Source organism: Mytilus californianus, unplaced genomic scaffold (genome assembly GCF_021869535.1).
Source record: "Mytilus californianus isolate M0D057914Y unplaced genomic scaffold, xbMytCali1.0.p SCAF_6, whole genome shotgun sequence".
Classification (NCBI taxonomy): Eukaryota; Metazoa; Mollusca; class Bivalvia; order Mytilida; family Mytilidae; genus Mytilus; species Mytilus californianus.
In genome coordinates, this window is record NW_026262712.1 from 113857367 (window position 1) to 113880229 (window position 22863).

The 22863-nt window shown below is 32.5% G+C and overlaps 1 pseudogene; it reads left to right on the top strand.

Annotated features, from left to right (window-relative positions):
• Nucleotides 1-791: 791 nt before the first annotated feature.
• Nucleotides 792-22100, top strand: LOC127706730 (2'-5'-oligoadenylate synthase 1A-like; annotated as a pseudogene).
• The last annotated feature ends 763 nt before the right edge of the window (nt 22101-22863 follow it).

A 22863-nucleotide genomic window follows, 5' to 3' on the forward strand; every position in this document is an offset into this window, starting at 1 on the left:
TTTCATCGACTTCACCTTTTTTAATTTAACTTGGAGTTTAGTATTGTTTATGCTTTTTTAATTAGTTGTTTGATTTTTATGTATCTATAACATAGAGGCAAAAGTGGTAAATTAATGTTCCAGATATTATACACGAAGATTTCACTAAAAGCGAAAAAGGTCTAGACTTACTATCAAAGAAATTGGGGGGTTGGGTGGGGGAGGGGGGATAGTTTTGTACTGTAGTATTGTGTAAAATTTGCACCAGGATCTAATGAAGCCAACTATTTAACTCGTGCGAAACCTGAAACGGAAATAAGGATTTGTTTATTTCGTGATCTCGATTGCAAATTTATATTTAAGGGACTTTCTTTAATCGGCGTCTGTTTATACTGTCACAAAATGTATGATTTGCACTACTGTTGTGCCAAATAGTCAGGCAATAATTTGTTTAGTTCAACCACCTAGGATAATATAGACATGCATAATGACTGATTTGATTGAAAGAATGTAGATAAAACTGGATTGGTTGCGACTGTATGTGATACTAACAAAGTGAAGTTTCCATGAAATTTTAACAAGCCATTATATTGTATACTAGTTATAAAGGAAGTGTTAAAAATACCAGTCACATAATTTGATTCCATTGATATTATTTTAGCCATGGTTTGGTTGCTTTAGAATCTATTTCAGCTCCTTCTTCTTCTTCTTTTTCTTTTTTTTTTCTTTTTCTTTTTCTTTTTCTTCTTCTTCTTCTTCTTCTTCTTCTTCTTCTTCTTCTTCTTCTTCTTCTTCTTCTGCTTATTCTTCTTTTTCTTTTTCTTCTTCTTCTTCTTCTTTTTCTTCTTCTTCTTCTTCTTTTTCTTCTTCTTCTTCTTTTTCTTTTTCTTCTTCTTCTTCTTTTTCTTTTTCTTCTTCTCCTTCTTAGATATATATTGACTTTAAATTGCACATAAACAAACAAACAGCAACATTGTGACCCGTAATCACTCATATTCCTGGATGGTTGCCATTACTTCTTTTGTGAAATGTATCGAGTATCATTAAGTTATAAATAAGTTGAGAAATTCCTATTTCTATTTAAATTGTCACGTCATTGTTGTTATGAAAAGTATTCATTTCATGTTATATGCGCATCTGATGAAGTAAAACTGGAATCGTTAATGTCATTGCTTTAGATTATCATACTGTTGTCAATTTATAAGGTAAATTTGCATCTGAATTTAATATTATCGGTAGTTTTATAAAGCACTAAAATATCTTCTACATTTACATATTTCTGCAATTGTAGTGTAAGGAATCGTTGATATCGTCCAGCCTGATATAATTAATAACACTTCCTCGATTGAATAAGTTCAAATCTGAACATTTAATATTAATTTAAGGCTTTTATATTTGAATGAAAATAACACCTAATATATTTTGTGCATCCGACTCGCTTTTCTAGATATACCCTTATCAGAAATGTCCAAGCTTCAAAATTTAGATGCCAAAAATGTATAAATACCTGAGTAGATGACGAGCTTTATGATAAAAAGGGACATACAAGGAATAGCTGAATTTATTCTTAGGATCAACTTTTCTGAGGGCAATTATTTCAATAAATCGTTGTCAAAGCCTATCCCAGCACCCCAACTCTATAGATCATAAGGTTTTTCGAACATCTATTTAGACCAAATAGAATTAACTAATTGACCATGGCCATGTCCATCATCAGGAGCCCAAGCCATTGCATAGTGACACTTATTATAAAAATACTGTAATTTTTATTAGGGGCTCGACACCTCATGATCTGTTTGACTAATATTTTTCTATACTCTTTTTCTATTAACCATGTTTATCAATTTAACAAACAAAGTATAGAATCTATTTTCATAATCTGCAACATGTTAATTACCCAGAGCTGCTGATGTTACTGTGTCTTTCAAGTTGTTATGCCTACGGAAAGCAAAAAGAGGTCTTTTATCAAATAAAAGTTTTGCCTCATCGTCATCCTTTAATTTATCCCAGTGTATTAAGATATTGTTCTTTATGTGTGATTTCTGTCTTGAAAACACTGTGGAGAATACCAAGGGAGGCGACTGTAATACAGATTTGTGTTTTACCATTAATGTGACATTTCTTTGTTTTGCAGTCACTTCCTGCATAACAGTTTTAATTTCATTTTTTGGATATCCCCTTTTAATAAGGCGTTCAGAAAATAACGCATATTGTGTTTGCAAATCTACTCGATCGTTCGTACATCTCTTAAAGCGAAGTATTTCTCCTTTGATTATGCCTCTGAAAGTAGAGGATGGGTGGCATGGGGACCTCTCTATGTACTGATAATTTTCAGTCTTTTTTCGGAATGTCGTGAGGTCCAAGATTCCTGTTTCTCTAAATCTTGGGCCTTTGAATACCAACACATCTAAAAACTGCATTTTACTGTTCAAAACATTGTGCTATTTCATCATCTGTACCTTCATTGTAAATAAAAAAAGCCATCGTCCCTAAACCTATAGAGGCTTGATATTTTCTGTTTATGTTGGAAAGTCCTTAAAATACTATTTAAGACTTCATATACTCTCAAATCCGTAATTTCAGGTGATAATCTATTTCCCATTGGAACTCCAGTTGAAGTTTTATAAAATTTATCATTGAACATAAATTCATTATTTTCAAGAACTATCTTTAGAAATTCCAATATATATCGCAGGGGAGGCAATCGTATCGTATGTTTACATTTAATTATCGTAGGCCAAGCATGTTTGACTGCATCAATCATTTCTGCATGGGACATATTGTTGTACATTTCTTTTATATCAAAAATGACTAAGTAGGCGTCAGGTTTAACCTGCAATTTCTCAATAATATTTATAAATTCTAAAGAGTCCCTTCATTGTGTTTCTTGTTTTACTACTGCTGGAAGCATGAATTTATCCAAATACTTCCCTATTCTCTCTAAAACAGTACTCGATAATGATACAATAGGCCTCCCTTGAATTCTGACTTTTTTATACAGCGTAAATTCTGTTGAACCCTTTCTATTAGTTCAGGATCCAGTTTGTGCAATTTAGGCAGAAAATACAACCTTCCTGGTTTGCGATCTCTCTATGCAGAAAGATATTTAAATGTGATTTCATCCATGACCCTTTTCCTATGCATTTCAAAGATAATATTATTGATTTTCTGGTTGGTCTCTATTATGTTTAATTTTGCAATTTCTATGAAGTGAGTAGCACTACTCAATTGCCTCAGTCCTTCATTTATATATTCTGTTTTATCACAGATCACTGTGGTGTTATTTTTAACTGCTTTTCGAATAACTTTTTTTTTGTATCGTTTCAGGGAAGAAATTGCCTTTCTTTCCAGCGTAGTGAGATTATCGTGTGCTTTTTTTATTGTTAGCTTATCTATCTCAATCTAAGTTTTGAATATATATGTCTCAATTGCATTGTTTGCAAGTTCCGGTTCATATCCGGATTTTGTTAAAAAGGGATGACGTTTAAAAATATCACCCTTGTCAAAATGATATTATCATCTTAGTTTTCTTGCAAATTCATTGAAATCTGATGCAATACTAGATTTGTTTTTGCAAATTTCGTCGAGGGAGACGGTATATACTTTAATCCTTTACTAAGTAACAAAATCTCATCGTCTTTTATTTTTTCAGTGGTGAATATTTTAACATATTCACGTGCCTTTTTAATTGATTTTTCCTCTTGAGAGAGTGAATCTTTATCTTTCTATTTTTCTGATAGAAGGCCTTTTTCATGATAGCCTTATTTGTTTTTTTTTCGCTCTCTTAAAGTGTCTGTTAGCCATACTTACAGATCAGAGAAAATCGTCAGAAGGCAGCGTGCAATTCATTTCTTGATGTAATATTGATTCTTTATCAAGCCTGTATGAACTCACAAACCAATCAGATATCATTTACTCAATAGGAAACCAAATAAGGGGAAAAGGAGAACATCCCTCCTATACATTGCAACCAATCACCATTCATTGCTTTATAAACTGACACGTATACCAGATGCATTAACAATTTGACTTTTTAATTTATCAGACAATCAAAAACCATACATTTTTGTTTTGCAAATCTCAGCACTTTATTATCAACTTATTCCTCTCACTAAAGAATCTCTGACGTATCGTTTTGTACATTTACTTTCCCTGTATTCTGGTGGAATTATAACTTTAACATGAAATTGACATAATTAATCAAGCCTTAAACCTTTCGGTTAGATATTTTTGAAATTTAATATCTATTTTGACAGAAATTAGAAACACATTATCAATGCACTATTGCTTTTGCTAATAATAATTGTTGCATCTAATTATAATGTATTAATTATGACCACTTATCGTTTACACAATGTCAAAAAATATCTTTGATGGTTTTATTTCTCAACTTCAAAATAAAGAGATATTTGTAAACATTTGTTTATCATCATAATTGCATTGGGTTCATTGATAAACTAACGTTCTGTGTTCTGCTCTATCACTTATCTATAAATTAAGCGTAACTAAAGAACTGATAAGATATTACACTTTTATTTACACAATTTACAGCTGTTTGTCAAAACACATCACTTACGAAGTGTATAGCTGCACGTTAAATGTTTTATCATCTTCATTTGACTTGTCGGATGTTACACAGTTCAGTTACACCATATATATTCCGATAAAAGTTATGTACATAGTCATTCCAATATTGTTCGATAATATTTATTACCTAAACGGAGGGAAATCTTCTTCCTCCCCTCCCCCTTCCACGATTAAAACGACGTCCGCCTCGTCCTCGTTGGGATAGTTCATGGAAGCCTCTTAACTCTCGTAACACATCCTGTAGTTTAGATATAGTATTTGCTTCATTTTCCAGTTTCTCGGTACTTGGTGTAGCCATGTTTCTAATAGCCCTCAGATACCGTTCATTCCATATCTCTTTCTTTTCCTTTACTAGGTATGTCAACTTCTTCAGAAGTGCGCCTTCTTCTGAGTTTCCACGACCTAACTGCCGCTCTGTTTCTTCAAGCAGGTTGGATATGCTGGATAGCATGCTTTTATGGAGCTCCTCACACATTTCAATTGTTCCGAAAGTTCACTTCTAATGATATGCAGTTTTTCGTTGAAAAACGAATTAGAGCCTTGGTCCAATGACGGCGTGAAATTTACTGTTAATCTGATATAACTTGGAAGGTGTGTCCAAGGAAGACCTTACCAAGACTGTATTTTAAGGTAGCTACCTGGTGTTTCTTTCTGAGTTATGTTTTCCAACTCATCTAAACACTGTGTGACTATTCCTTCCATTTCAGGATTAAAGTTTGAAATATCCGCACAATCCATTTTGAAGTCAAAAGATATTTCTCCCAATGATGGGGTTTCTTCTGTCTTACCCACAGTTCCACTGCATGAAATAAAATCCTGCATGCTAGAATCTTCTTTTTCAAAATTTGTTCCTTCCGAGGAATTTTTCTGTTTGTTAAGACTTAGCATATTTAGTCTTTCCATTGCTAGTTGCATTTATGTAATTTAAGTTTATTTATAAAACTGTATAAATATAAAGTCATATCAAATCACTGGTGGGACTGCCCTTAAATTGTCATATTGTAATTAAAGACGATGTTGGTAAAACCCAGAATTTTATAGCATTGCTGATGATAGATATTTCCTCCTGTTAATAAGCAGATACAGGAAATTTCAGCAGTGTTCAAAATGCACCAAATAAACACTTTATTGTGGTACGAGGAGATCATTAAAGTGTGACAAGATGTCAACTAAATAATTCTCAGGCTGACAACGTGATAATAGCTCAAATATTTCAATAAATCGTTGTCAAAGCACATATGAAGCTTGATTTTAATTTCCTGGTAACTCTAGTAGTTTCTGAGAAAAATGGGTAAAAAAAATTAATGAACAGTCTCCTCCCCCCACTTTAAAAATAACGTATTTTGACGTACACCTTTCCCATTGAAAGTCGGTTATAGTAATGAAATATGTTCACTTTTATAGTTTTTGAGTTAAGTTTAATGCAAGGCGGCCGGCATAGGTACATAACTGGTAGGTATCTCACTTACTTCTCTTTCAATATTTAGTTATATATTTATATCTTTTACTTAGTAAGGGTATGCGTGAATATATAAATTATCATTTATTAATTACCAAGAATTGTCTGCCAATCTGTCTTCATCTTCGCCGTCTTCTGGTTCAGACTCGTCAGAATTTGAGTTGTACGGTTCAAACTGGTATGGGTTAATCTGAGCCCCTGCCATGGCACCACTAGCTTCTACTAACTCATCGTCCGAACCTGAGCTCCCGTTTTCTCCCATTTCAAATTCCGATGAACCACAGGAGAGAGACAATTCATCAGAATCTCTTTCAGAACTGTCGTGGTTATCGTCTTGATGTTTCGAAGTTGATGCAGAAGCCATTGAATTTAAATTCTCTGTTCATAATGTGACGTCACGCATTCCTTTCTTGGAAAACCGGAAGTTATTCAGACTGGCACTCCGGACTTGTCGCAGACAGATGCGATGGGAATGTTTAATGGGATATGACATGCTTATTTCTTAATATTTTTTTATCGGGATTTTTTCTATCGGTTTCAAATAATAAGTTCTTTCAAAATTTAATTAAAAAAAAAAATTACGTTCATATGGCACTTTAATCTAATATCAATATCCCATTTGAATATTAATTTTGCGATGATTATGACTATGTAAGGGAGTCTCAGAAGGGAGTCCAGCTGGTTTCAGACTGACAATGTTTTTGAATAAAATAAACAATAATATCGAACTTCTATTTGTAAACATTTGTTACCGCAAAAATAGTTTTGTAGATATCAAAAACAACTGTTTATTAAAATTCAGAAAATTTTACAAGAATAAACTGATATTCAAAACACATCGAATTAAGCCATTACCGACGATAACAACACAGACATAACAGCAGTAACGTAAATAATTTCTATTAATTGAATAAGGAGATCAAACCTTTAATGTAGGTACAGCATGCTCGGGCTTTCAAACACAAACAGAGAGTGTTCTGTTGTTTTGTTGTTTTCTTATATTTGATGTGTTTCCCTCGGTTATAGTTTGTAACCCGTATTATCTTACTAATCATAGTTTGAAAATGTATGTACATGTATATGAATGTCAAGCAGTGTCGTTAAAGTTCCGGTTGGAGGAACTAGTTTAACCCCGCCACATTTTGTATGTGCCTGTCCCAAATCAGGAGCCTTGAAAATGTTTTAAATTTCTATTTGTAATGACAAAAAGGAAACCAATACACAATGACAATAAGAAATCATTAATGTAAAGAAACTAGACAGGAATAAGCAATGTGATCAATCAACCATAAAATTAAAAATCACCTGCTAGACAATCCACAAATGAAAAGAGGTAGGTTAAGAAAGCTAAACAACCAAAACTTAAAACGAACAAACATCAACGTTCTTCTAATGATCAGTAAAGCATGAAACATTTTTTAAAAGAAACGTTTCGAAATCCTTCTCAGAAACTTAAAGAAAGGACAAGAACACAAAATAAAAAATTCCAGTACCCCCACTGATGAGCTTTACGAAAGAAAAAATCTGTGAAAAAATAAATCTTAAGTCATTGTTAAAAAAAATAATGCTGTATCCACACTGTATTGTCACATAAATACAAAGAAAAGCATTCCAAGAATTATTCAATTGTTTACATTCCATATCCTGCACATGTTGATTGTAAAAATAGCTCAGGTTGTTCGAATTTTAAATAAATTCAACGCATTCGAATTAGATAATACATTTGTTGTTGGATAAATAAATGAATAAATGAGAAATAAAATTCTTTATTTATCGAAGCTTACTCATTAAACAATGACATGTCAGTCTTACATAAGGCCTTTAAAACTATTAATACAAATAGAAAAACAAATATACAAATAAAATACATAATACAGTTATATATAGCTGAAAAGAAAAGAATGTAGTATATTTCATATGAGGATGTAATTTCAATTTCAACATCAAAATAATTACACTACAAAACTTAAATCTTGTACAGTTCATTCACGTAATAGGGGAAAATCGCCTAATTGCGGACAGCGCCGATATGCGGACGGAAAACGGATACCTCACTTTTCAATAAAAATTATGAAAAATTGAAATAAAATAGATATAATAAATAAGGTGTTTTGTTTACTATTGGATCTCTATTGTGTTGCAATAAGTTTATCATGTCTATTGCTTACGATTTACTTTTGTGTCATGTGATTGAAATTGCATGCTATAAATAGCTTTTGTCAACAAGTTTGAAAAACGGGAAATTTTGAAAAATGTCCAAAGTCAGCGTGTCACATTCAATACACAGTTGTTCATGTAAGAATGGCAATTTATGTGTTGAAAAGCAATAGGCATTGCGCATTTTATGCCAGGAAACATTTCTTTTAATTATTTTTACTGATTTGTCTAAATTTTGAATACAAAATAGGAATAAGCAAGTGTCCGCATTTTCACCACCAAAAATAATATGATAGCCGAAATGCGGACACACAATATTTTGAACAACTAACACGTGCAGTGGTGCATATGTCAATACCATGATGACGGAAATAAACAAAACTTTCTTATAATCTAGCATTATTAGTTTCAATCCGATACATTTATATCAATAAAGTGTTGATTTGGGTTTATTTGTTTTGCTTTCATTTTGCATATTACGAACATAATGCGTTTACAAGTCTGATTTCTACTCCAGTGGACAACTTCCACACATCTTCAATAGGTCAAAAACTGAAAACGTCATCCCCAAGATGGCAAGCCAATCTATTTCTCTCTCTTTACAGAATGTCTACATGTTTAGGACTTTTTGCGAAAGCAAATGGAATGAAATAAAATGTACAGAAAACAATCGTTCAAATGAAATTGCAACAATGTATCGTAGACGAGTGGCTATTTGACAATGATGTTATTGGCTATTTATTTATGAAATTAATACGTTTATCAAAACATGAATATGTATCAACACTACTATGCGAAATTATTGAAAGTGATAAGGAAAATGAATTCAGCAGCATTGTGTTTATTGCTAGAAAATCAAGTAGAAGAGGTAAAGAGTTGGACATTCTTATTGCGGAAGAGGCAGATGAACTTATTGATATCACGAATATTCTTTTGAAAGAAATGTTTTTATAAAACTTTTCAAAACATGATAGAAATAATGTAACCAATACATTGGTTTTAAAGACCTCTTTAGACTTTTGTGAGCGTCCAACAGTAACAACTTTGTGCATCCAGTCGTCTGTCTGTCTGTTTGTCCATCCGTCTGTGACAAATCGAAAAACAAACGAGGCCCCTCATAGGGAGGTACCAGTAATCGCATAATCACCAAATGTTTGCCAACATAATCACATAATCATTAAATATTTGCTTTGGTAATCAAAAACTTATTTTCTTTAGCTATCAAAAAGTCATAAACTAAAAGCTTTGTAATCCGGCATATAACAATTCAATTGTAAACTATTTAATAACTAAAAAGTTTTTAATAAGCTCTTCCTCGTCCTCATCCTTCTCCTCGGGTGAAACTGTATCACCTGCATCTTCCATATTTGGTTCGGTAATTTTCTCATGTGAACAACGCCGGTATGCCTCTCGTTTTTTTTTTTTTTACCTGCATGGACGAATGAATGTTAGTAATTAATCATCCTTTGCACCTATCGTTAACCTGTTGTGTTTTAGACACTTCATCTAAGGCACAGAACTAGGTATGCATGTTCTGCACACACTGGTATCCTTTCGCCAGTTGGATAAAATCTGATGCCATTATTGGTCAGAGAACGGGCATTATATAGAAAAAAGTATATATGTGACGAAATGCAGCTAACGCCAATAGCGTATCATCATGCGTGACCACAATCTCCAGCACTACGTCTTTATTTATATGGTCTGTCGACTTTTGGCGGGTGCCTTATTATAGTAATCACTCTGCCCGTTTATTCATCAGTCCGTCTACACTTTCTATGTCGTAGGATAACTCAAATTTACTCCGACAGATTTTAAAAGAAATTTTAGCACAACATTTAGTAACATTAGGGGAAGCTCCCTTTCAATTTTTTTTTTTTTACTTTTCATTTTCGAGATATTGGACTTATGCCAGCAAGACCCTTCATTGAGGAGTGACATGGGTTAGTATTCATAAGAGAAAATAAAAGGATGTGAAGTAAATGTACATGGGACAAAATCGCACACAATACATAGAAAAAATAAAAAAATATCAATGAACAGGGCTTTTATTCCTGTTCTTGATCTTGACAGTTGATGTAGGGTCTTCAACGAATCATTCATATCCTACGTGACAAGGTCAAGACGGCCCCTAGTGTCGACTTAAGCGTTTTGATAAAAATAAACCAAAGTTCACCTTCTTGCTGCCTACCCGCCTCGGAGTGCCAACTTGTTCGATGCTTGTGTACGACGGTTCTCCAGTCGAAAGCACCAGGGATACAAGAAAAGTGCAGTAACTTTGAAAGACATCGATCGCCGCTAAAATATGCTTTGAAGTTACACATGTCTGGAGCGGTCAATGAATTACATAATTTATAATTAAGGAATAGGTTTTTCAACATCTATTTTTCATACATGTACATTGCCCAACTAAAGACCAATACATTAGAAGCAACAAATGATAGACAATACATATAAAACTAAACATAATACTGACTTTTCCATAATTCCCTAAAATTTTTGGTGTCCATTTTTCCATATTCTTATATTTTTTTTGAACATTCCAATTTACAAAATTTACATGTTACTCACACCTTGTGTTTTCCCATTTTTGATTTCCCAATTCTTGAAAATTAAGCCCTTTTACCCATTCCATAAACTGTTTTCAGATGTTCATAGTGTTGGATGGGCCGCAAAAAATCATGTTTGTCAAGGAGTACATAGAAACCCGAGGATAAAAAAAATTATCTTATAAGTATCGGAAAGTGCAAAAAAAAAAATCTCGCCTCAAGGTATCTTATGCTCTTGAGTGAGGGCTACGGATTTTTAAGTGATTAGGACATTAAAACACATTGCAATGAATGCCATACGATTTGAAATTGAAAGTTATCACAACTATATCTCGTATATATGCATGCATGCATCTTGGAAGACAATATCCCGATGGAAGTTGTCAGTACAAAAACGTTTCTGCATCTAATATCATTTAATAATTGGTGTGGTATAAGATATTTAATGAACTTTTTTAATCTTATTTTTCTCACCTTTCCACATGTATTACCAGTTCATGCGAGAAAACCATTCTCAAACATGCTTTAAGATGCACTGAAAGGGTATTCCTGAGAGTATTCATGAGAGCTAATGTTATATATGCATAATACCTGTGTTTTGAATAGTAAGAACTGTTTAAAAATAAGTGTCCGCAATTTGAAGACAAGGTGTCCGTATTTTAACTCCCCCTGTCCGCATTTCCGCGGGTTTTAAGGGTTTGCAATCTACCAATCAAGAGAGGAGACATGAAAACGCGGGAAATAGTCCATTTGATACCCCTCTATCCTCTTCTGTCAAATGCAACCACCAGTATGTCCGCAATTGGCCTCGACGGTATCCAAACTTCCGGATTTGAAAAAGTGAGATTTTTGAAAAGTAAAAAATTCAATAAAACGACCCAGTTCATGTGAATATTTTCAACAAATATATGGCTTGCATAAATTATTTGTTTATAAATAAAACATTTAAAATGTTTATAATGTACCGGTTTCAGGGTCTCAAGAAATTGTATTTTTTCAGGAACCGAAAGAATGTTTGATAACTATTCATGTAGCTCAGGTACCCAAAACATTGTATGTAATCATGTTACGCTCGTAGAGCCACAATAAAATATTCAAAACTAAATCGACGACGTCACAATGCGATTTTTGCACAAACACGTCATATTTTACTGAAATGGCGTCAGATTTTTCAGTGGGAAACTTAACTATACCCATAGATTTATATATTTTAATTTTGCAAAGCCTGGGCCGTTATATTCGTTAATTTTCATCCCTTGCTAACGCTCGGAATAAAATTTCAATATAACGACCAAAGCCATGTAAAAATTTTCGACAAGTCAATGGCTTGTGTGAATTATTTCCTAATTAAAACATGATGATTGGGTCCCAAGACTTTTTTATCGTTTCCAGGGACCTTAGGAATGTTTTATTCCGGTTCCAGTAGCTCAGGTACCCAAAACATTGTATGAGATCAAGTTAGGAATTGAGGGTTGTTTGTAAATTTACCAAAACTCTGTGTACTTTTAAACAGTCTTAAGTCTTGTCTATGACGCCTTTATTTTTTTTCCCTCCTTAAATAACCCAAACGGAATAATCATAAGCGATGATGACAAATGCAACTATGTATGGTACATATAGTGATTGATCAACATGTCTTTTGTCTTAAAAATCTTGTACATGGATATCAGAAAACAGAACTAGATTTGTGAATATGTTGTCAATCATAAAAATGAAATTAAAAATTTCATATCATCCAAATAGTCAGTTTTTAGAAAATATCAGAGGAAATTATTAGAACTTTGATTATATTCTTTTATATGAGAATTATATTATAAATATATGCCATATTTTTTTAGCAAATAACAGATTATCAATTAATAAATAATCAAGGATATCAATAGTCCCTTCCTTAATTTCTTTTATGTATGTACCAGAAATGGACAATCATATTATGTTTTCTCATCACTTGGTGTCCCTCGTCTTCGTCCGTCGTCGTCGTTAACTTTTACAAAAAACTCCAAGGCCAAATTTAATCCAACTTGGCCACACTCATCATTGGGGTATCTAGTTTAAAAATGTGTCTGATGACCCGGCCAACCAACGAAGATGGCCGCCATGGCTAAAAATAGAACATAAAAGTAAAATAAAACCAAAGCATTTAGAGCAAATCTGACATGAGGTAAAATTGTGTATACGGTCAAGATCTATCTGTCCTGAAATTTATTGGGTTGCTGCCCCTGAATTGGTAATTCTAAGGAAATTTTGCAGTTTTTGGTTATAATCTTGAATATTATTATAGATAGAGATAACCTGTTAACAGCAATGATGTTCAGCAAAGTAAGATCTACAAATAAGTCAACACGACCAAAATGCTGCCCCTGAATTAGTAATTTTAAGGAAATTTTGTTGTTTATGGTTATCATTTTGAATATTATTATAGATAGAGATAATTTGTAAACAGCAATAATTTCAGCAATGTAAGATCAACAAATATGTCAACATGACCAAAATGGTCAATTGATCCCATAAGGAGTTATTACCCTTTAAAGTCAAATTGAACAATTTTTCGTAAATTTTGTAATCATTTACAAAAGTCTTCTCCTGAAACAACTGAGACAAATTTAACCAAACATGGCAACAAATATGCATTAGGATATTTAGTTTTTAAATTTAGTCCGATGACCCTGCCTGCCAATCAACATGGCAGACATGGCTAAAAATAGAACATAGGGGGAAAATGCAGTTTTTGACTTGTCTTTCTGAAACTAGAGCAAAAGTATAACGGTTGCATTATTTCATGTATCAATTGTAAATAAAATTATCATGTGAGCGACACAGACACCTTTGAGTCTCTAGTGTTTTTATTCAAACGTCACTGATTTGCAGACGAAACGCGCGTCTGGCTTATAAACAAAATTTCAATCCTGTTATCTATGATGAGTTTATTTAACTTTTTGTGAAATTGATTTCCAACCCATGTGGTCAACTATGCTCGTTCTATTAATTCTACCTTCGATTTTGCAACTCGAATTTAATATAAAAACAGAAGACGGACAAAATCCTTTTATTTTTATTTTTCCATTGATTTTTTTAGTGTAACCAGATTTGTATAGATATGGGTGTGTGTGTTTGCTCGTAGAATACTTTGTAAAATGCAACTAACACAGAACATACATTGATGATAATATTGCTAATTAAATCCTATGGTTTCATTGGCAATTAACAACACAGGGAGGAACCTTCGGGTCATTGTTGTAGCGCTAAAAGACATTGTTCGCAACTATAAATCACCCCCCATTTTTTGTGGGGTTCGTGTTGCTTAGTCTTTAGTTTTTTATGTTGTGTCTTGTGTACTATTATTTGTCTGTTTGTCTTTTTCTTTTTTTAGTCATGGCGTGGTCAGTTTATTTTCGATCTATGAGTTTGACTGTCCCACTGGTATCTTTCGCCCCTCTTTTCATCTTTAAATGAAATAACATATTCGAAGTTGGGGTATAAAAGATAAATCATTAATCGAAGGTACAAATCATTGTTAAGATATTCGAACATCAAATATAGTTTAATCCTATATATCTTACTGGACAACCAGACTGTTGTCAATTCTCAAGGTTAAGTTAGTCTGGATTTGACTTTTCTCATCTCTATTTAGGGGCCTCGGTGGCCGAGTGGTCTAAGTAGTTACTACTGTAATCACTAGCCAGTCAACACTGAGGTTGTGAGTTCGAACCCCGTTCGTGCGGGTGCACTCGACTCCAATCTTAATTGACTAGGATTGTTAGTTTTCCTATCGAAGGTCGGCCTGACCCTCAATAATCTGAATGTTAAGGTCGTAATCGCTTTGATATTTCTTGTCAAAGAAAATTACTCGATATCGAAATGTTTCTATCACAATAATAAGTTGTAAGGAAGGACATCCCATCTTTCAATCTAACAAAAATTACTAAATATTCATACGGTATGCTGTGTATCGACTGAAATATTTCGTTCTTATCATTCGTCCATTTTAAAAGTCACGCTTGAAAAAAAAAATTTCAGTATACTATGTACAATAATTAATAAAAGAGAGACCATCAATTACCAAAAATAGTAAACAGTACAAAAGACTAAACCAACCACCAAAACACGACTCCGTTGACAAGATAGATGTTGAAAACAAGCAGCAATGAACATTACATTGCCCGGCTAGCCTTGTTTTGTACAGGATCAACTTAAATGTGGTATCAAGCTAGTTGTATGTGCACAAATCACCAACTTTAACCATCTGGACCAAATGTCTGAAAACAAATCAAATGATAAAAAATACTTGTGCAGGCTAGCTACCAACAGGATTACCACTAACCTGATTTGGACATAATATGGAATTAAGGTTTAAAAGGAAGGACGAAAGATACCAAAGGGAAAGTTTTAAAACTGTTTGATACTACATAATGCTAGCTCAAGTAGCCACGGCTGTTGGTTGAAACTTACTATTCCACGAATATTCAGTCAGTAAGTGTTTTATTATATCAAAAAAGACAACGACAATAAATTGCGGTGATAAATCAACTATATTAATATAAAAAGCAGAAACCCAACAATCACTAATAATTTTTTCTTTGATTAACTGCAGTATCCATATTTACAATATAAATTTTGAAACACTTTGAAATATTTTCTTAAGAATTATTCGAAAAGGCATCCACATTTCAATGAATTTGATGTAAAATGACGGTGGGCATTGATACCATAAACAAACTCCGTTGGGAGATGGTCAAGATACCATTCGACTTCAATTCCTTAAACTGAATAACTGTATAGTCCAGGTTTTTATAATTAAAAAAAATGGTCAATTTTTATAAAGTACTACCGGTTTCCCTCTACATGTCTAATATATAGAAGGAAATTGATAGCAGAAAAGTATCTTACTTAATATTGTAGTAATCACCGTGGTATCATAAAAGTTAAAAATAAGAACCAAAATAAGCTATATAAAACAATTTGTTTCTAAGATAAAACGTTCAATCGTCGTTCTTCATACGTACAGTGTTGTTTTTTGTAGGTGAAAATGGTTCGTCTATACAGTTTTAGTCATCGGAGACAACATCCTGATATGTTCCCGGAAGCTTGCGATATATGTTCCCCAGTAAGAAGATTCATGAATTCTGTCGATAAAGTACACCATGACGATGCGAAACACAGTACACAGAGTCCACTATATAATGTTTCAAAATATTCTCTTGAACTCTTTGTAAGGGACACACTTGAACCCGACACAGGTTATAATACTAGCTGCTGTGCTGTTGTTGATCGTTTATGTAACATCATGAAACATAATTTCCCAGAAGAACGGCGACCAGCACAGATCATCAAGGTATTATTTCTTTATCGTTAGACAGTTTTAATTATTTGCTTTATTCTCCATCTAAATGTACTTTTGAAATTGTGAACAAATAAAACGACTTCCTTTATTTCAAAACCTGTTAATATAAAAGTTTCTTTCATAATATGATTAAACAATATCCTGTTAAGTAAAAACCATATAGGATAAATTTAAAGATCGCCAACAAACGTTCAGGTTATGTCTTATGAGTTCAGGGATAATACGCATTATCACTTGAATGTTAAAAACAGAATTGCATGAGCTGAATGCGTAAACAAGCATAAGGTTACGTTTACTAGTTGTTGTTAAAATCCTCATGCCTTGAACACTGTTGGGGAGTTGTCTCATTGGCAATCATATCAGATTTCCTTATCTGTATATATTTCACACATATGACGCTTAAAAATGATTCACTATCTTAAATCGAACTTTCTAAGACTTCTATGTAGAGTTACAGTGTTTTTTATAGGAAAAATCCTTTTTAAGCTCACCTGGTCAGAAGGGCCAGTATGAGCTTTTGCCATCACTTGGCGTCAATAGTCGGTCGTCTTTGTGGTCGTCGTCCGTTGTCCGTCGTCTTCCATCGTCCGTTAACCTTTAACAGAACATTTAACCAAACTTGGCCACAACCATTAATGGGATATTTAGTTTAAAATGTGTCCGATGATCCTGCCTGTCGACACACATGACCGAAATGGCTAAAAATAGAACATAGGGGTGAAATGCAATTTGTGTCTATTATCTCGAAAGTCGATATAGATAAAGAAAATCAGACAGTGCAAACAGATATGAGATCTTTCTAATGTCTCTTGACATCAAAACTGTCAGGCGACTTCTTATAGGAATTATCGCCCATTTGTTTGCATTTTTGCCAATTTACTTGATAAATATAAAAGATTGATTGAAACTTTAAATAGCAAAAAATTATCAGCAAGACATTATCTACAAATGCGTTGGAATTCCTGAAATCGTCAGTTGGGACCTTATTAAAGTTATAGCCCTTTAAAGATATTGTTTGCCTATTATCTTGAAAACTATAATATATAGATAGAAACTTTAAATACGAAATTGGTAAACAAGACAAGATGAACAAAAAAAGTAAAATAACAAAAAAACCGAACTCAAAGGGAAATTAAAACCGAAAAGTCCCGTATTAAATGGCAACATCAAAAGCTCAAACACATCGAACAAATGGAAAACAACTTATGTAGAAAATGGTGTATTAAACCTTGTTTATGTCTTTTTTTAATAAAATAATTTTTTACTTGCACATTTCCCTATTTCCCTGCTGTTTTTACAACTTACGCAGGGTTTTGTGTCTGTTTTGTTTTGCTCACACATTTTTATCAATATTGTGGAATTCTTTGTGACGGTCATAAAATGAGAGGTTTAGTTAGCTATAAAACCAGGTTTAATCCACAATTTTCTACATATGGAAATGCCTGTACAAAGTCAGGAATATAACAGTTGTTTTCCATTCATTAGATATGTTTGAGCTTTTGATTTTGCCATTAAATAAAGGACTTTCCGTTTTGAATTTATCTTGGAGTTCGGTATTTTTTTGTTATTTTACTCATTATAGCTAGCTAAACCTCTTACTTGTATGAAATTCGCATGTCATTCCATTATATTAACAACATAGTGTGAACCATACAAACAGATATAATATATAAAAATGTAAATAATTGGGGTACAGCAATCAACATTATGTTATAATCTCAATCACTTTGAAAACAAACTATGTCAACAAAGAAAAACAAAATTTCATATAGACACTCTAAAGACAAAGCATATGAGAAAAAATAGAAAACAAGAATACAAAAAATGACCATAGAACAATAAGACAATAGTGAGATGTATAAATACCGAGCCACGCCGAAACGATATTATCAATAATGTACTAAACAGTAAAGGTTAAAGAATACAAAGACAAATCAAAAGAACGCTAAGCTGACTATGCATTTTGGTCTTTGCTAATTGTTGAAGGTCGTACGGTGACCTATAGTTGTTAATTTCTGTGTCATTTGGTCTCTTGTGGAGGGTTGTCTCATTAGCAATCATACCACATCTTCTTTTTTATATTTACTAACACACGTAATTAAGATGATAAACAACGTAAGTATCTAAAACCTATACTTCAAGAGTATCATGTATTATTTGGAAGATGATACGGAATATTTATCAACAATGTCCTTGTATCTTCCGATAAACTTTAAAAGAAATGCACATCTATGTTCTTGAGTACGTCGGTTAGCACGTTGTGTCTGTGCAGGTTTGACACATTAAGACCAATATTTTTACAAAGTAGATTATCTGTTAAAAGAATTTTACTATCTTTTTTTTAATTTAGAAAAAGTTGTTCCAATTTTTGTACTTGAATTGCGGTCTCGCATTCATTGTTTACAAAGGGATAAGGTCTATTTGAATTTGATTAGTGTTCTTTTATAAATGATTCCAGTGTCCCAATATATAAGATTTGGATTGAAAAGCATCTCCAAACCAGACACTAAAAGGACGAAAGACAAAATGCGTTAACACATTTCTTTCCCGCAGATAATGATTATATTTCTATCAATTGTAGTTATCACCATCTTTATGTCTTAACAATTAGATTTTACAGTATGACTTCGTTTACGTTGCCTTCTCTCCAGACAAGAATAACTTAAAAGTGACATAATACCAATGGCCCTTAATTTTATTTTGCTTTTGGACCAAGATGTTTAATCACAAACTGACATTTAGTTCTGGGTTTTATCTTTAACTTTAGACAACTTACAGGTAATTTCCTATTTTCTATCGGTTACCAAGTTTTCACTATTTTTTTTATTTCAAAAAGATGATTTTAGCCCAAACTTTTTTGTTTCCTATTAACTCGGCACAACTGTGGATTCCATTTTTATTTATTTATTTATTTTTTTAGGGAGGGGGTACAAACTTTCGTTGATTGAGTGAAATTTATATTTTTCATAGATATTTGATGTCGTGGTTTTATTAAATTTTGTATTAAAGCCTATCAAAAATGCATACTTGGTTGAAAATTTAACTCGTTGTACACCTATACCCAAGAAATCAACGACAATTAGTATCCCTCGAATAATAATAAAATCCACAGATGACATCCTGGACAATAAAACACCCAAAGATTGTATTGATGTTTAAGCTTTCCTGGAAAGACTTGACCATAAGCCATCCGATTTTTAAAAGCAATATGATTAAAGAATAAATAGTTGACGCAGAGGTAAGCCTCGCCTTCACGTAATTTTGATATTATAAAAAAATGCTGAATTGGATAGCAAAACTTTGTAAACAATTAAAAAAATGCAATGCAAAACAAAGAAGATCAAAGAACACTGGCCAAAGGTGTGGAGCCGACTAATCTTCATGGACTTGATATCTCCCATGATAATTCAACTGCATGCCAAACTTTTTTTATCACACATTTTAACAAGTATACTATACAAAAGTTCAAACATCAATAAACCATGATTGAGGGGGAGGATATACAATCTCAGTGGAAATGACTTTTCCTAATCTAATTATATTACAACTGTTATCAAATATCATTGACTTATCATTAGTGGTTCCCATTCAACTGACCTAAACAACAATTGTTAACATTAAACAAATCAAACGTTTCAAAGTCAATAGAGCATGAATGAGGGAACATGGCTAAATAATCTAAATGGAAATGAAATGTGTCACAGATCAGCACGGCATACCAAATATTATTGACTTAGCAATAGTGGTTAGCCTTATACTGTCCTCAAACTTTAACAAATTGATGACGCTTGAAAAGGCATACTAAATCTCGCCTCCATTGAGACAAGGACGATTAGTATTTGTTATCAGATTTTGCTGTTTAATAAAGTATAATCGATTATTTGGTCTCGATTGTTGCATAGTTGCATATTTATGAGCTGATTGTTTTCTTGATTTGTTCGAATGAAATGTTTATGAATAAATAAGGTTCGTTTTAACTTGCTTGAAAAAATTAAATTAAGAGTGTTATCTTTGCTTCTTTATTGTTTCTGTAATCTAGTGAAACTGTGTTTCCATCTGTTACAATTGTATTCAATATCTTATGTTGTGAAATCAGCTTAATTTGTGTAAACAAAAATTTGAAGATGGCCAGTTAAACATTTCTGTAGGAAAACAATATTCTACTTCTGTACATAAAAACGCTGCAATAACTATATCATCAACAATTTTACATAACGAATTGTATGAAATATGCATTTTCATGTAATCAAAAGTAATTTGATTCAAACGGATATGCTGTATATTATTTTAGATGATTCGGAGAAAGAGATATATAAGATGATGAAGGGTTTAAGTGAAACAGATCAATCTTTCTATTCTGTTGCTTTGGTACCCCTACAAATGAAGTTTGTATCTCAACGACCAACCAAGCTTAAATCCTTGATTCGATTAGTAAAATATTGGAGGAAAACATCGTTTAATGTATGTGCTTAAAATATATATAAAGATTATATTTACATATATAGTATGAAAAGTTATATCATCTACTGTACTATATTGGTACTATGGTATGTCAATATCATGATTAAAAAAATATATCTATCTAAAGTGAACTTTTTTTTGTATAAGTTCCTTAATATGAAAATATGTAGACGTGATTGCCAATGAGACAACTCTCTACCAGAGACCAAATGACACAGAAATTAACAACAATAGGTCACCGTCGGCCTTCAATAATGGAAAAAACCCATACCGCATAGTCAGCCATAAAATGCCCCAAACAGAATGTTGGGGGATTAAACTATTTTGAAGGCGCGCCAACCCTCCCTCTAACAGTATAACATAAGAAGAAACTATAAAATCAGTTTAAAAGTTGCATCAGATCAATACAGAGCACAAAACATCTAACAAAAACACAGAGTAGATGTGGAAGGGAATAATGTTTTTGATATATAAACGGACAATTAAGCAAATGTATGATACTATTGTGCTGAGCTGATGATACCATCGGGAACTAATAATCCAACAGCAGCGATATCTACCCAGTACTATAACAATAAAAACAATACTATAATGAATGCAAATAATTACCACTCATACTATCATTTCTTAGGAAAGTACAGGAAACAAAAGACTTCCAACATCATACCCTTTGGAAGTCATTACTATAAGTCAATAGATAAAAGAATGTGGTCTTGAAAACTTCGACTTACGGAAAAGTTTCTATAACGTTCTGAGAGCACTTGTGAATTACCGTAATCTAGCTTATGTCTGTGAAAAAAACTACAAGTCTTCTGATGTGAAAAAGTAAGTGAATTAAAGAAACATTTTATAAAAGGTATTCATGATCACATTCATTAATTTATATTTCATGTTATGTACAATTTTGAAATAACTAATACTACATTCTGTTTAAATTGTTCTAACATGTGGGTACATTTACTTTAAACTGAAGTTAGTCTCTCCTGTTAAATTTATTTACATTTTTCAGTGAAGGAAGAGATTTGTCAGTTCTAGAAACTGGATAAGAATATTTATCAATGAGATACCATGCATCGCTTATTTTCACATTTCCGACGATAAACTTCCATGAGGATAGCTCTATTGATCTGAATATATGACCAGATTCTTCTTTATGCTTGTATCAATCATTCACCAATTTCATTTAGGATAATTATTCCATGGACACAAGGTCAATTTAAAATGACTTCATTCAAATACATGAACTGGAAAACGTTTCCGTCTTCTCATAAATTTATAAGTTTACTAATTTTTTTATAAATTAGACATGGAATTTATTAACAAGTGTCTAGTATTTGAAATTGTAGATCATTGAAGCAGAATTGGCACGTAATGGATCCTGCTAACTCATTTAACAACGCCTTTCTGATTTCGAAACGGCCCTGATGAAATATCAAGTGTATGATAAATGAGATAATAGAGCAATTTATATTCACTTTTTATTATTATTTTTCATGTGTTGCAATTTTTTAATCAAACTTTTGTAATAACAGTTGTTAAATGATTTTGTGTATTAAATGTTTTTTTTAGAATCTGTTGATACTCTCTTCCTTTCAATTTTGTTTACTTTTTCTGCGATTAACCAGGTTTTCTCTTCGTTTGATGTGTGAGCTTTTCATTTTGCCATTTAATAAGGGACTTTCCGTTTTGAATTTTCCTTGGAGTTCGGTATTTTTGTTATTTTATTTTTCACCGAATGCAATTTAAAAAAAAAAGAGGAAAACAAATATTTTGTTGTTGTTTATTCGTTATGGATTCGTGAATAAATGTAGCAAAAATACTTATACCGACGACCAAGTAAGTTTAGCATATACGCATGAATTGATTCAACAATTTCCTTAACATTATCGAAAACAGAAGCCCGTTGCATATGACTATAAGTTTTAAGACTGGTATATTTATACGACAACAAATTGACCAATTAACCTTTAACGATATGGCTACAGATAGTTGAAATACTTAAAATAATAAGCACAAACATAGGCTTTGTCAAACGATTTGATAATGTTATATGATCAATAGTCAATAAGATATGTAAAATATGCTCGCTACGAATTGCTAAATGCAAAAATACTTCGAAATTTATATTGTTTGTTGTGTAAATTTGAAAGGCAATACATATGAGGAACCTTGTGGTGTTAATAGCGGCTTTTAGTTCAGTTCTTGTTGAAACGTGTTGATCTACTATCTTTTGTTCAGAAGAGTACAAATGTAGTAGGTATGATCTCAGTGTTTAGTATTTCAAAAAATACTCTTGTCAAACAACGACAAAACGGTTGTTTACTGCATTA